At 43.9% G+C, this 16185-nt stretch overlaps 1 pseudogene; it reads right to left on the minus strand.

The window, feature by feature from the left end:
* The window catches only part of LOC138498497 (zinc finger protein 850-like), a 148247-nt pseudogene that overhangs the window by 121199 nt on the left and 10863 nt on the right, over window positions 1-16185 (minus strand).

Here is a 16185-nt window from a genome sequence, read left to right on the forward strand (position 1 = left end):
AATAATAATAATACAGTCCTAGTGGAGTCTAATCAGATAAAAAAGGGCCTATACTAAAAAATAAAACTATTGCCAATCCTTACTGCTATGCTACAAGCTAGTGTGGGATAATGTTCACAAGAAAAGAAAGAGTGTTCACAAAATGATACGTCAGGATGCTACGTTCCGGGTCTCCCTTCACCACTTTTTTAGCACAGGACAAGGCGGGACTCTTGAGCACAGCACACTTTAGGGTTTCTCCAGCACAAGCGTAAATTTTCTTTCCACAATATCAGGGCCTCCTGTACCCAAGTCTCACTCAAGCAAACACTGTTGCTTCAGAGGACCTGATAGCTATAGACACAAAACAAAAGTTCCTTCTATTAATCTTCACGTCGGCCAATTATTCTTCACCCTTGGTCCCCCCTCAGCCGGGGTCCGATCCTTTTCTCAAAGTTAGCCTCCCTCGATCTGGCTCAAACCATAAACTCACTGTGGACATCCCTCAGTCGGGTTCATGCTTGTCATCACAATGCTCACGGGTATCTTACTATTTACCCCAATTGGCAGGCATCCCTCAGTCAGGTTCACGTTTTCCAATTATAACAGTTCACTTTGTTTTCACAACATGTCAAAGACTTTCCACTGTACGAGGGGCTTGGCTTGACCCTTGTATGACAACTTTGACACTTCACGCTCACCTCTGCTAGGCCTCTTGGTCTCTGTAGTTTCACTAACCAAAAGGTTCTTAGTTCAATACTTGCTCTATATTTCAGGTGAGGGGTGCCAGCTTGAGTCTTTCGAACGAGCACCCATGTGACACTGGACCACTCTATTGCTGGTACCGATTTCACTCACAAAATACCTCTATTATCCTCACATACAATGTTGCCACTGCAACCTTGAGCCGAACACAGTCTGGTCTACTATCCGCTTCTTCCGACTCACTGGCTGTGCTGAACTCATTGGCATTTCCTTCGCCTCTGGCTTCAAGGATGGTACCACGATGGAAACCACTTCTCCCCACCCTGGCAATCGGTGTGGGAGGGTTCCACATACTGCTGACATCTGACACCGCTCACCAGCTGCGATTCCCAGTGTTATGTTTCCTTTCACTGAGGTTTTGCAGGTCTGGGTTGAAAAGAGCAGGGGTAATTTCCTCCTTTCTCCATTTTAACTGCTGTCCCGGAATGGCTGCTTCCTCGTGCGTTCTGACTTGCTCAAGTGTGCTCTCGTGAGCCGCCTTTTATCCCAGTGGGGAAGGGAAAGGGCAGTCGGGTGTGTGCATTTATCGGCAATTGCCTGACCCTTGTGTTGGGACATGCCAGGAAAATGGCTCTGGTGTTTGTCCGTTGTTTTTCACAGTGTGAGAAAGGGTTTGTGTTGGAAAGGGGGCAAGGGTAGAGCTTCTACGTATCCTATAGGGGGGGTGGGGAGAAGGTGTCATAAGGAAGGGGATACCGCATCTCATCCTTCTGTGTTCAACTTCCACGCCCAAAGACCACCCCATCCATGAGATCCCCCACACTGGTCCACCCCTAGGAACTTGTTCCAAAAGTGTTGGCCATATCCTGGCCACCTGGAAGACAGATGCTCAGGGACTAACAGGTGAGACACCTTCAGATATCTCTCACAGTTTGGGATATTTGAATCACTCAAGCAAGAAACGCAAGCAGGCTGCTGGCAGGAGAGAGTTGCTAGTCTCCGTGCAAATTGAGGTTTGGAAGGAAGTTGGAGAAGCCAACTGTGTCAGAAGGGAGAAGGCTGCTGGAAGGGATGACACAGCTTGAACACCAAAAAGCCAGTAGAGTGCTCCTGGGCATAGCGCTTTGCTCACCGGAATCCCATGCAAAGCAGACAAGCACAGCAGAAGCTTCCGTAAGCATGAAAACAGCAGAGAAACGGTTGCAAGCAGAAAGCAGCAGGAGACCATCAACAGCAAACCATAGAAGAAACGAGATTCCATCAAGAACCGGTGCATCCATAAACCAGGGTGGATTGGCGGCCGCACCAAACTTAAATTACTGATAGCGGTGCCAAGAATGAGAAAAAAGGAATGGTTTCTAAAACCAGAGAAAGACTGAAAAAGCAGTTTTCTAAGAGGAGAGACTTTCAAGTTCGTCAATACATGCAAGCATTTAAGAGACAAAGACCATATATAAGAAACCAATTATATTTGCCAGTGAGGCTAAAAAGTGGGCAGAAGTTGACATATGAAAAGCCCTGGCAGGAGAGTGTACCAGGTTTCCGAATCACACATAAAAAGGAAGACAACCAGTTTGAAGAGAACTTTTGTTGTTGACCCAAGGGAACACCAAGAACTGTTCTTCGCACCCAGGAAAGACGGTCTGACCCATCAGAATCCATATTTCCCGGGCAAGATTTTTCTAAAATACATATTTTTCAATGGCTGCTGTCATCCAAAAGGGACCTAGTCCATCTTCCATTTTAAGGGCGGACAACATTTTTTATGTCATTTTTTTCCTCGGTCAAGAGATGCGCTCACGCAGAGTGCATCTCCCATCAGGCAAAAACAGAAAAAAAAGCCATCCATACCCAGGTTTAACACCCCACAGCTCGGGCCTACAAAGCTCAGGCTGGTGGCCCGTTAAACGCCACGTCCGCCCCGGCAGCGGAGTGTGAAAACTATATTTGTAACCTATAAAAAGGAATGAAGAATCCAGGGGAAGAGAAGAACCTCTGGAGCAAGGAGGCCCATACTTGAAAGACTTTTTTTTGTGGGACTTCTACAGGTTTCCTTTCTTTTGAACAAATAAAAAGCACTCAAGGCCAAAAGACATGATCCTTTTCACCTTAAAATTCATTTGTTTAGAGTTTGAGGGTGTGAATAGTACTTTGGACACAGGATGGTTTTGTTTTGGACTTCGGACACAGGCGGATCCCTAGTTTTGAGTTTAGGTAGGGATACTTCGCTAGTGCAGGGACAGCGAGGCCTTTTCCCAACCCAGTTGGTGTTATAACAAAAGTCTTCCGCAAGTCTAACTTATGTCCCAGTATCATTCCGGACTCCAGTTAGCGCAATCCTATGGAAAAGAAAGTTCATCCATCGCTTTTGTTGTAAGAAAAGTGGCAGGTCATGCTAGCAAATGTTTATACAAAAACAGCAAATGTAGAGTGTAGGTTTACTTGACTGGATTTATTACACTATTTTGTATCAATCCATTGATTTGTAAACACTTATCTTAATTTCCTTTCATGCCGATAAAGATTAAGGTATGGGCAAGGGCACACCCTGCAAATTTGAACACAAGCACCACCTCCTCTTTACCCCTCTTTACCTCTTTACCCCACCTCCTCCGTCACTACCACCTCCCACCATGTTCACCTCTTTCCCACCCATCCACTAAAACCATTACCATCTCTTTCACGTGACCCCACATCCTCAGTCACGATCAGCTCCCTTCATGATCACCTCTTTCCCACCCCCTATCCCCACCTCCTCTGTCACTACCCACTCCCCCCATGGTAATGACCAAGTTTAAGACAACATTCCCATCATAGTGTCTCAAGTAATCAAGACTCTGGGCATGTATCTCGAACCTAGCCTTACCATGGATAGGCAGGTCAATGCCATTGCATCCTCCACAGCCTATCACTCTACTGATCAATGCAATTAGGCCTCTCCTCTCCCAACAGAACTGCATCACCATTGCAAGGGCCATCATTGGTTCAAGGCCGGACTATTGCAATGCCCTCTTTGTTGGGACATCCCAGAAGAATCAGGCTAAACTCCAAATAGCTCAGAACAATGCCTTAAGGGCCGCAACAGACATCTCATGCAGGGACAACATTTCTGGGGTCAGGAGGCAGGTACACTGGCTACCTGTCAAGGAAAGGATTGTCTTTAAAGCACTGGCCCTCACACATAAAGATCTTCATGGCCTGGCACCCCCCTACTTAGCACACAGGATCACCAAACAGACCTCCTCCAGACCATCTAGGTCTGCTTATGACAATCGTATCACTGCACCTCCCTCACGTAGAGCACGTGCTGGGGGCTCCAGTTTCCCAACCATGGCTGCAACATTTTGGAACACCCTCCCAGCCCCGATCAGGATAATTGATTCTCATGCAGCTTACGGGCAGGCCATCAAAACCAGGCTATTTGTCTGAATGGCCCATCCCATCATGCTATGCATTCTCGTATCTGTGTTCTTTCTGTCACTCATTTACTGTTTGTTCTGTAAGGTAACTTATTAGCCTGTAACCAAGCAAATATGTATTAAGCATTTCTCCATGGGCCGCACTCCTATAACCCTCGAGCAAGCTCTCTTACATGTCCTTATAGCGCCTTGATGCCTGTGGGCTGTAGCGCACTCTCCAAATCCAAAAATAAATACATTCCAGCATAAATCTGGAATAGAGGTGATCCCACCAATTAAAACAAATGAATCACCTGTTTCAGGATGCAGTTTAAAGTAGGGGAAAAAGATTTAACACAAATGGAGCTACTAACAATTTATTTTTAATGTGAACACAGTGACATATAGGCTGAAGCTCAATATTAATTTCATCAGCAATGTATTCAGTGTATGAATCCCGGTGGGAGACATTTACATTAGACATGTCAGTTTATCCAAGACCAGCTTTATTTTATAAACATTTATGTCCACTATTCCTTTTTGGAATTTAGAGAACAGCTGTGATATCATTACACCCACAACTCTCATTTCAGACTGAAAGGCACCATTGCATTTCCAAATTTTCATGCTTTTTACTGTCTCACAACACAGAGGATATGTCTATTGCATTTGCCCTTTCTACTCTATTCACAAAATGTCACTTTTCTAAATTACATGTCCGCATAATTTGACACCTTCTCTGTGCCCTTCTCATCAAACCAATTTCTTTTAAGTTAGTGCTTTAATAGTGGGCATGCACCCTCACACCCCTACATGTCGACCTCAAGCTAGGGAACCATCTAATAATCCTAAATGCTCCGACAGAGATAGGCAAAGGGTAATACAGTACAAGGGATCCTGAGGAGAAAAGGAAACTATGGTGCTGTAGAACACGATACACAAAGTGGAAACACTGCAGCATTCAGCGAGGATGGCACTCCTTGTGAGGCCTGCATTTCTTGGAAACGGGCTTCTAGAGTAACATTGGAGATTCCAGTTTTATGGATGCCATTATCCATGTTTTCCCTTGGCAAAACAGTCTTTGCACATGTGTTGTGCCAAGCTTAGTCTAATTGCCGTGTGAGAATATAGCCTTCTGCATATTTATTATTCAGGAGGGCTCCAAATAATTGAAATGTGCAGCATTTTAATCCCTATGTGTTGATGTTGAATTTAAAATTACTTTATGGGGGTGTACCAGTGGAGGCATTTCTAATGGATTCCTTCCTGCCACAGTTTACTCATTTATGATATCCATATCCCAGTGCAGCTGTTCTCTAGAAACATTTCTGCAGTCAGGGAGCTCGGCACGGCTCTGTGCCTCTATGCGCTTTGCACCAGAAAAGACATTGAGGCCAGTGTAAGTAGTGGAACCACGATCCCATGACCTCTGTTCCTTTTTCCTCATTTATGACTAAACGTGAGCATGCCAGAGACCAGCTATCCAGTTCCATTCATAGTCATTAGTATGTATTGGTAAGCACATGAACAATGTTATAAGTTAGAGACACACCCATTTATTTATTTTAGAATCAAGACTATGGGCCTCATTATAACTTTGGCAGTACGGTGTGAACGGTTCATCCATGCTCCCCATCTCCATTCTGCCCAACAACGCCACCCGCAATTACCGGCCAATTCAACTCGTAATGGGACAGTAATTGCCCATTCGCTGGTGGCGGTAGCCATGCATGCCACACAGGGACGGCTACCGCCAACCTCGTAATGAGGCCCTATTCTACTACACAGCTGTTACCAGGCGTTTGCATGAAAGAGAAAAGTTGAAGAGGGGCCATTAAGAATCACTGCAAAAAGGGAGTATACAAATTTGACCATTTTTGATTCAGTGCTGGTAAACAAGACGTACCTTATGACTAAACCAGTTCCCGCACTCAATGCAGTTAGGCATTTTTTTTTTTACCTGCATGTGTTCTCTGGTGGCTAATAAGATGTCCCTGCCAAGCAAACCCTTTACCACATTCAATGCACTCATAAGGTTTCCCACCTGTGTATGTTCTCTGGTGCTTACTAAGAACTCCCTTTGTAGCAAACCCATTCCCACATTCATTGCATTAATAAGGTTTCTCGCCTGTATGTGTTCTCTGGTGCTTACTAAGAACTCCCTTTGTAACAAACCCATTCCCACATTCAGTGCATTAATGAGGTTTCACACCTGTATGTGTTCTCTGGTGATTAATTAGATGTTCTTTCTGAGCAAATCCTTTTCCACATTCAATGCACTCATAAGGTTTCTCACCTGTATGTGTTCTCTGGTGGATAGTAAGATTTCCACTCCAAGCAAACCCTTCCCCACATTCAGAGCACACATAGGGTTTCTCGCCTGTATGTGTTCTCTGGTGCTTACTAAGAACTCCCTTTGTAGCAAACCCTTTCCCACATTCAGTGCACTCATAAGGTCTCACACCCGTATGTGTTCTCTGGTGCCTAATAAGGTGTCCTTTCTGAGCAAACCGTTTTCCACATTCAATGCACTCATAAGGCTTCTCACCTGTATGTGTTCTCTGGTGGATAGTAAGCTCTTGCTTTGTAGTAAACCCTTTCCCACATTCAGTGCACTCATAAGGTTTCACACCTGTATGTGTTCTCTGGTGCCTAATAAGGTGTCCGTTCTGAGCAAACCGTTTTCCACATTCAGTGCACACATAAGGCTTCGCACCTGTATGGGTTCTCTGGTGGTCAGTAAGAGCTTCCTTTCTAGCAAACGCTTTCCCGCATTCAATGCACTCATAAGGTTTCTCACCTGTATGTATGTTCTGGTGGCTAGAAAGATTTCCCTTCCAAGCAAACCCTTTCCCACATTCAGTGCACTCATAAGGTTTCACACCTGTATGTGTTATCTGGTGATTAATAAGATGTTCTTTCTGAGCAAACCCTTTTCCACATTCAATGCACTCATACTGTTTCTCACCTGTATGTGTTCTCTGGTGGATAGTAAGCCTTCCTTTTGTAGTAAACCCTTTCCCACATTCAGTGCACCCATAAGGCTTCTCTCCTGTATGTGTTCTCTGGTGGATAGTAAGCGTTCCTTTTGTAGTAAACCCTTTCCCACATTCAGTGCACCCATAAGGCTTCTCTCCTGTATGTGTTCTCTGGTGGCTACTAAGCGCTCCCTTCTGAACAAACCCTTTCCCACATTCAACGCACTCATAAGGTTTCTCACCTTTATTCATTTGCTGGTGGCTGATAATGACGTCCATTTGCATGATGCCGTTATCAAATTCAGTGCACTGATAAGGTTTTTCACCTATGTCCTCATGTGGGCAGTAAGTATGCTCTTGAGATGGCAATTGTTCACACATTTTGTGCACGTGTAACGTGTCTTGCCAGTTTATTTTGTCAGGTGCCTTCTCTTAAGAGGAGCCTTTTCGATTAACCTTTTCCAAATTCAGAGCTCAAATGAAAAATGCTTTCCTTACTGCACATAACACATTATCATTTTCATGCTAGATATACCTCTCCCCAGGATTTACAGAAGGAACACGCTTGAATACTGGATGTTACCACAAAGTGGTTGCATGGATGGAAGCCATCAATGTATCAACAGACTTCGCAGCCCAGTTCCTAAATACTCTGAAAAGGTAACTGGAGCCCAAATTTGCGCACTTCTAAGATGCTTGGAAATTGCATATTCCAACAATGAGGCTTTTCACTGCAATAGTCCAGAGAATCGAACAATCACTGTTTTTGCATTTCTGGGGCAGTCACCTATTAACATAAAAGGAGAAGCACATTATTAGTTTCAATACGTTCACAATCGCAGGCAGCATATTTAATAACTCTACTCAGTAGTAGTGATGTTAACTCCTCACGTAGTAACTTATTTGACTTTGAAGTGCCATCTATTGGGGAAAGGCACCCTAATAGGTGGCAAAGAAGTGGTGCTCCAATGGGAACATTTAGTGGAACAGAGGTAACAGGCAGCAGGAATAATACGATTCATTTTTATTAAGAAATGTTTTGCATCCAAAACACTAGGGAAAAACACAGGCTTGGTGACAAACATTTTAAATGCATATTTTATATATTTATTCAGAAATGACAAAATTAGCACATGGAAGCGACCAAGTTTCCATACACAAATGATAAAAAGCAGGCGTTTGCCACTAATTGGTCACCTGCTTCACCAGTCCATAATGTAATCACTGATGACTTGTGTATTGGCCCAAACATGAAAAATATAACCCAACAAACAGCACTATCGAGGAAACAAGGACAGAATTGTGATTTAAAAAAGGAAAGCGCCAATCTCTTCCCATGGTGAGAATGGCACAGGCCATGCTGCCACTACATTCAAAACATTGACTTTAAACCTAGATAAACTGGAGATGAGGGATGGATTTGGAGTATGTGTCAGAGACCAAAGGAATAAAAAGTGTATGAAAGACTCTGAACTCCACAATATCACCCCATTTGCCTTCCTAATTTTTATATAAATGCCCCCTTGCTAAGTACTAAATTTAATTGGCCAGAGGGATCCCACGTCCGTTTCCCTGTTCAAAATACCACAGTGTTGTTTTCAGGAGGTGGTACACACTCCGTTTTACTGTTAAGGAGTGGGTGTAAATGGGTCTGTTACTTACCAGGCTCCCCCAACCTGACCCAGACCCCTTTTTGTGGATTCTGATCCTTGCATCGTAGGTCCAATTTCAGCATGCCCTTGTATCCTCTGTGCTGTGACCACAAACTGCTTTCATCACATCCCCGGTAACTAATGGGGATGTTGCCCCGTCACCATTGATATCCACAAATTGATGACATCATTTAGTGATGACACACATTATACCTGTTGATCTACTGTGGAAATTCTACTCAACCTACTCCAAGGGAATCTGCTCAACATAATCCCTCAGATCCATGACCTAAAAGGGATAATTCCAAAGCCTGCATCTCTTGCAACCCACGTGGCAGCAACCCTGGAATAAGATGTATGTACGTGTTAATAGTATGCATAGTCACCCCAACTGTCCACCTGTTTCTCTGCCAGACCTACATTTATTGTGGTTCTAGTGTAGGTATTGTGTGTCTAGTGTAGGTATTGTGTGTCTAGTGTAGGTAGCTATCACAACAGTATATGCGAGAACCTTTGAGCTTTCCAGTATGGGGGACAAACACCAGTTTGAGGTGACACAATGAAATCAGTTTTTGGGAGTGCTCTATGCTCAGAGTGGATAATCCTTAGAAGACAAGCTCCCCCTCATCTGTTCTCAGGTGTGTCATATGTGTAGCCACCACCTTAGCCTGTGTGAGCTTAACCACCCTCCAGAAGTAACACCTTTTTTTAGGCTGTCAAGGCCCACAATATTTAACAATCTTGGCATAACCATATCCTTGGTGGCACATATCAATCTTGAGTCCCCTTAATTCCAATTTCTGCACTCCCCGAATGTTGATCCATTTATCTGGCCACAATGTACTATAATAAGCGATTGCAATAAAAAGTAGAATGCCCTGCTGTACCTCAACACCCTCCGTCCTAGTCTCTACATGCAAGCTTCTGAACTCGCTTAGTGAAAACTAATTAAAAACTCCATCACTGAGGTTCTTTACTAAGAAGCAGAATGAGCCAGATTCCTGCCCTTGACCCAGTCCCCTCCCGACATAGCAAAGACCATTGATTCATTCACGAGACATATCTTTATCATCTTCCTCTACCACAAATGTAATGCACAGGTTTTCCCAGATCCTTGCATTGTTTCACAAGTTGGTGAACTGCTCTAAGCTGGGCTGTCAGGAATCTACAGCTGAACACTACCACAAGTTGGCAATGTAATTTTAGCAGGAGTAAAGGCGGTGCATGGCCCCGGTCATTTGCCTCCCTGCATCATTAATATCGCACCAGCCTGCCGTAATACTGCGAATAATTGGCCCGCTAGTGCTTGGTCTATTAAACCGCACCTTGCTGCTGCCTTCAGCCATGCCCATCTCTCTGTACTCTAGTGCCTGGCTATCACCATCAATGCTTCCTTTTCCCAGGACGTCTGCCCAATGGAGCATCCCACCAGGGTAGGGGCAATCCTGGAGGAAGCCTGAGCAACGGGTTGGTGGGAGGAGGACTCTGGGAAGCCTAGATATGGATTTCTCATTCGTTCTCTCCTCGGCCTCACAGGTGTTGTATTGTGCTGTTGCCTTCCACAGCCCTCTTACTCTGCATTGGGTATGCATAGAACGAGGCATACTCCTCTCCAGATCAGATGATCTATGTCCACTTGCCTTTCTGACATTCCCCTGCTGGGTAGTGTTGGAAGGTTTGGGAGTCTGTGTAGGCTCACATGAGATGCCATTTTGGCAAGCATATAGTCTAAGACGGTATATATGCAACGCTATCATAGTATACAATAAGTGGCGAGCACCAACGTTACTTGAGAAACTAAAAACCAAACTGGGGTGACATCTGTGAAGCAAATCACATTAATGTTGGTCTCAAATTAATGTATTCTATGCAAATGGACTCCATAAATTTGTTATAAGCAAATCTTTCTCTGTTGGCTAATTGTTAGCTAAGCCCAAATTGTTTGGTTATTACTTACAATCTATTACCGTTGTGTGTTTACGTTAGAAGTATGCAAGATAACTAATACACATATTTCCTATAACCTAAAAACCCACATTACATCAGTGTTTTGTTAAAATCATCCATTTTAATTGATACACACTAGAAAAAGTAAACACAGAACAAAGATCGAAGTACCTCGACGCCACAGGTCCACCAACCACTTGTAAAACACAAAGTCAAGACACCTGCATTTTTACTGAATGATTCAATGATCTTTCTTTAATAGAGAGGGCCCGAAAGCCTGCTTTAATCCATCATTCTAGGATGAGCTAGATCAACCCTAACTTTCTCAAAAACACACAAAGTCAAGGCTAATCAAATAATGCCTAATATGTCAGCAAACCTCTATTACAAAATTACATATTTTATTTTACAACAAAACAATGTAAACAAAAAATCTCCAAAATGTATATCATTCAAATACCACGGGATCCTGTGTGTGCGCATCATTGTGCCAACTGTTTAGCATAAACAGTTGGCACGATGAAATCTCTTGGCACGCTGAAATCTGCACCTCCCTGAAATCTCCTATTCTCCCTCCTACCCACGTTTCCTACCCTCTCCTTTCCCTCCTATGCCTCCTCCTACCCACTTGAAACTTCATCTATATTTCCCATATTGACTCCCTCTTCTGTTTCCTTACTCCTCACCCCTCCCTTCACCTTTCTACTACCTAGGTAAATTGTTCTACATATTGCTTCTTTGGTTTGTTTCACGTTTGTAAATATGCTTTTTTTTCATAATTTTTTGTGATCATGTTTTAATAAAGTAAAGCGCTTTGGATTAAAGTGCTATATAAACCTTATAAATACAAATAATAGACTTCATTGCAAATCAATGGACACATTTGAAGACACTAAGGAGGTTGTTATATCTAATGTGACATTTATATCTAAATCGGTTGTCTGTCGACACGCTGTGTTTCCGTCCACTTCGAACTTAGTGTCTTATGGCTATGGCTAGTAGGGTAGTAGGGGACCTTCATCAGGACAAAAACAAGCATTGGCAAAACCATTTGTTTTGGCTTTTGTATGGACAAGGGCTCATGATTTACCAGGCCCTAGTACCTGGCAATAAGATGATACCAGCTAGAACATGTTGTGAGTACCTGGCCATATGATGTCAGTGTGTGCCAAATGTTTGTTTGTTTTATTCACTTATAATGCGCACCAGACCCAAAGGTAGCCGGACGCAGCAGTACAGAAAATGCGAAGCTTAGGTTGCAGGGTGGGGTCATGGGATACATACACTGTACAAATACAAAATACAAAATATAGAATGCAAAATATCACAGGAAGGCAGCAGTTGCGGTTTACATGCAGAATAAATACAAAATATGATCAAGACAGTCTATGTACAGGTACTGTGTGGGCGAAAGCTCATCGGTCAGGTGGGCAAAGTGAGTGGGACCATAAGATCATGATGAAATGTATGTTCTAGGGTGGGGTGAAGGATAAGTGGGCGCCAATAGGCTATTCATTGGCAGTCCTTAGCAGATTGATGTAGTTAATTCTGAATTTAGGGAAGGGCTGTGCCTCGCGTAGAGGATTAGGCAATGAGTTCCATAATTGAGCTGCTTGCACCGGGAAGCTACTACCCCCCGCCTTAGATAACCTGAATCTAGGAATGATGAGGCTGTTGGCATTTGCAGTTCTGGCAGGGCGCGAGTGATTTCTTTTTGTGAGTTTATTGCGGAGATAGCTTGGTGCTGCATTGTTCAGGGCTTTATGAACCAGGGATGCTACTTTAAGGTGGATTTTGTTTTGGGAGGACAACCAGTTGTTTTGACGCCTGATGTTTGAAATATGTGATCTTTTAGGTACACCAAGGGCGGCTCGTAGGGCATTGTTTTGAAGAGTTTGAAGTCGGTGGGTAATGGATTTGTTTGCTCCGATGTAGAGGGCATTACAATAATCAAGCCTCGAAAGGATTAATGCTCTCGCTAGGATAAGGCAGTTGTTATCGGAGAGAAAATGCTTGCCTGCTCTAATGAGCTTGCATGTGTAGGCGGTGGCAGATGCCAATGACTTCACCTGCTTGTCGAAAGAGAGGGTGGCATCCAGATAGAAGCCAAGTGTCTTCACATCTTTGGAAACCTTGATAATGTTCCTGTCAATTTCAAATGAGGTATAGTCCTGACTAAGTTTCTTCATGTTAGAATGTGTCCCTAGGATGAGCAACTCTGTTTTGTCATCGTTCAGGCATAGACCGTGGGTTGCCATCCATGCCTGGACAATGATATACACCCTATTCACCAAGGCCAAATCCTTGTTGTAGTCCCCGGAAAGTGGGAGGAGAATCTGGGTATCATCTGCATAGTTGGTGTAGGTGATACCAAGATGGTCCAGATCATCAAAAAGGGGCTTAGTGAATATGTTGTAGAGAGTCGGGGAGACGCATGAGCCCTGAGGGACTCCACACCGGATGGGGATTGGGTCCGCCGCTGCCGAAGGGGAGAACACCCTCATGGTCCTATCACTGAGGAAGGATTCAATCCAAGATATGGCCTCTTTGGAAAAATGTGCGGCTGAGTCTAAATGGCTGCAAAGTACTCCATGGTCTACAAGGTTGAATGCCGCTGAGAGGTCCAGCAGCAAGAGGAGAGCCATTTTACCTTTATCTCTTATTTCATCTATTTGTGCCTTTAGGTCGATAAGGGCAGTCTCTGTACCATGTTGTGGACGGAATCCCGATTGGCGCACTCCTAAGAGTTTATGTTGTTCCAGGAAACTTTGGATTTGATTGCAGGCGATCTTATCCAGGATTTTGAGCAGGAAGGGGACTGTTGTAATGGGGCGGTAGTTTGTGGGTATAAGAGGGTCTAGCGTTTGCTTTTTAAGCAATGGTAGTACCCAGGATTGTTTTAAATTGGTGGGTACTGTGCCGGACGTGAATGAGGAGTTGACAAGTTTGGCAATGAACGGGGAGAGATCTCTAGCTGCGTCTTTTATAAGCTGGGCAGGGCAAGAATCGCCCTGGCAGTTAGACGGCTTAAGAGAGGATGACTATCTCCACCTCAAGAATCGATGTTTTGGAAAACATGAACCGTGTGGCTGTGTCCTGGGTCTTTGGGGTAGGGTCTGTAATGAGGTTGTTAGTCTTGGAATGATGAGTAAGGGAGGCTTTGTTTTTGGTTATTTTCGTTTGGAGTAGGGAGATTTTATTGGATAAGGCTAGCTGAATGTTGGAGCACCAAGTTTTGTCTTTGGTGCATGTATCCGGAATGGGGATGGGTGACTAGTTCTTTGAGGATGGTGAATAGTTCCCTCATGCTTGAATTGGCGCTGGAGATCCGCTTATTAAAGGAGTTCTGTTTGGCCAGATGGATTTCTTTTTTATATTGGGAGGAGATTTCTGTTAGTTTCATTTTATGGTCTACTGAGGGGGTGAGCCTCCATGCTGTTTCGCAGCTCCTCTTAAGTAGTCGCAAATCCTTTAGTTCGGGGGTAAACCATTTATTTAGGTGAGATTTGGGTTTACTTTTTCTGAGTTTCAAGGGTGCGATGTTGTCGAGGGTAGTTAGCATAATTTTGTTGTACTCGTTGACTAGTGTTTCTGGGTCTAGATGATCTGCTAATCCGTTAAGTGTAGGTAGAATGGCCGGGATCACTTTGTCTCTGGTGATGCTCTTTTTGTTTCTTGTTGGGCAGGGCGGGGCCATGATGGAGGCTGGTGGAGGTGGTCTGGAGGTAGATAGTTCAAATGACAGGAAGAAGTGGTCTGTCCAAGGTTGAGGGATAATAGCTTTGATATTGGCAGTCTACTAGCCAATCAAGGATTCTTCCCTTATTATGTGTAGGTTCAAGAGTTTTTTGCGTCATGCCCAGATTTGAGAGGGAATTGGCAATGATGGTGGCATTTTTATCTGAAGGGTCATTGAAGCCCAGATTGAAGTCCCCTAGGACAAGAAGTTGTGAAGAGGTTTTAAGGTTGTTGGAGAGTGAATTATGGAGATCCTCCTCGAAGGTCCCTAAGGGACCAGGTGGTCTGTAGATGAGGTGGATCGTCAAAGTTTGGGAGCTAGCTAGTGGAAGTTTGATAGTAAGTGATTCACATGAGTCAGCTGCTATTGTAGGTGAGATTCTCATATCCAAGCTGGTCTTTGCGATGATGGCAATGCCACCGCCGCGCGTGTTGGTTCTATCTTGCCTGAATATAGTAAAGTCTTCTGGGATGGCTAAGGAGAGTAGGGGTCCTGCTGCGTTGTGCAGCCAGGACTCGGTGATGGCGATGAAGTCCAGATTGTCGAGCACTATCAGATCACAGATATCTGTGGCATGTGCTATCAGGGATCTTGCATTTATTAGTCCTCCTTTGAGTAGGTGGTTTGACGGATGAGGTGGTACAGTTTTGGTCTGGGTAGTGGGAGGAAGTCTCCTGTTTTTTGGGGGGACGTTGGTGTTGGGCTTCTGGGTATTGGATCTTTTGTTGTTAGGAGGTAGGGTTCTAGTCAGAGGCTCATAGAGTTTCGACAGAGTAGACTACATGGGTTGCTAGGAAACTCGGACAGGGGATTCAGATCTGGGTGTTCTATCCTATACACAAGCCAAAAGTGTTGGCTTTGCCAGTGCTTTTTTAAACAAAACTTCAATGCAAGGAACAGATGTGAGGAGACGTATTGCTTATAAATCGAGCAGCTGAAGGCGCACTCAGTGATGGTATCTTTATTACACCAAAGGTTCCTTTACAGCTGCAATTGAGCCATTCTCAGACAAAAATAACATTGGTAGGCCCTATATACACAGCATAACGTTTGATGTTGCTGCTAGACAGAGCTAATTAAAATAGGTATCAGAAGGATGCGTTTTGGGTGGGGAAGGGTAGGTAGTGAGTGGGAATGGCCATAGAGATTGGCCTGGCAATAGGCTGTCAATTGAGTCAGTAAAATGCCAAACAAAGACAAGCTGTGTGTCCTTCACTCCTATCTGATCTCCCTCTTATCAATATTCTAAGGCAAAACATTTGGCTTCTAGCACCAGCTAATACCCAAAACTAAGAAGGGGTGTACAGATAACATGCAATCATCTGGTCACCTTCCTTTAGTAATAAAAGGGAAATAAGATGGTCGATTTTCACAAAATGATTGTTCAATATAGGTAAAGAAAGAGAAATTATTTTTCTCAGAGGAGAGAGCTAGTCAATAATTAAAGTGGTATCCATAGTTTGCTAATGAGGTGCTAAAACTTTAAGGTTTTATTCAGTTGTACAACTATTGAATAGTCAAAGATGATCGTTGCACGAGACGCGACGCAGGGCGTGCTATAAAAGGGCAGGGTGCCATTCTTGGTGTTCCAACTGCATCGGGAGAAGTACAGAAAAGCCAACTGCTTTTGGGTAGTACAATTCTTTTTACAGTTATTGGTATCAAATGGAAAGTTAAAGATAACAGGTGGTCAATTCAAATGGAAGACACTCAAATCATTTTCAGGCATTGCTATTATGTGCAAGGTACTTGCACAATATGGCACAAGTTTTCCTTGCTGGAGCCTT

The sequence above is a fragment of the Ambystoma mexicanum genome, chromosome 5q (genome assembly GCF_040938575.1).
Source record: "Ambystoma mexicanum isolate Mex_15411 chromosome 5q, UKY_AmexF1_1, whole genome shotgun sequence".
Classification (NCBI taxonomy): Eukaryota; Metazoa; Chordata; class Amphibia; order Caudata; family Ambystomatidae; genus Ambystoma; species Ambystoma mexicanum.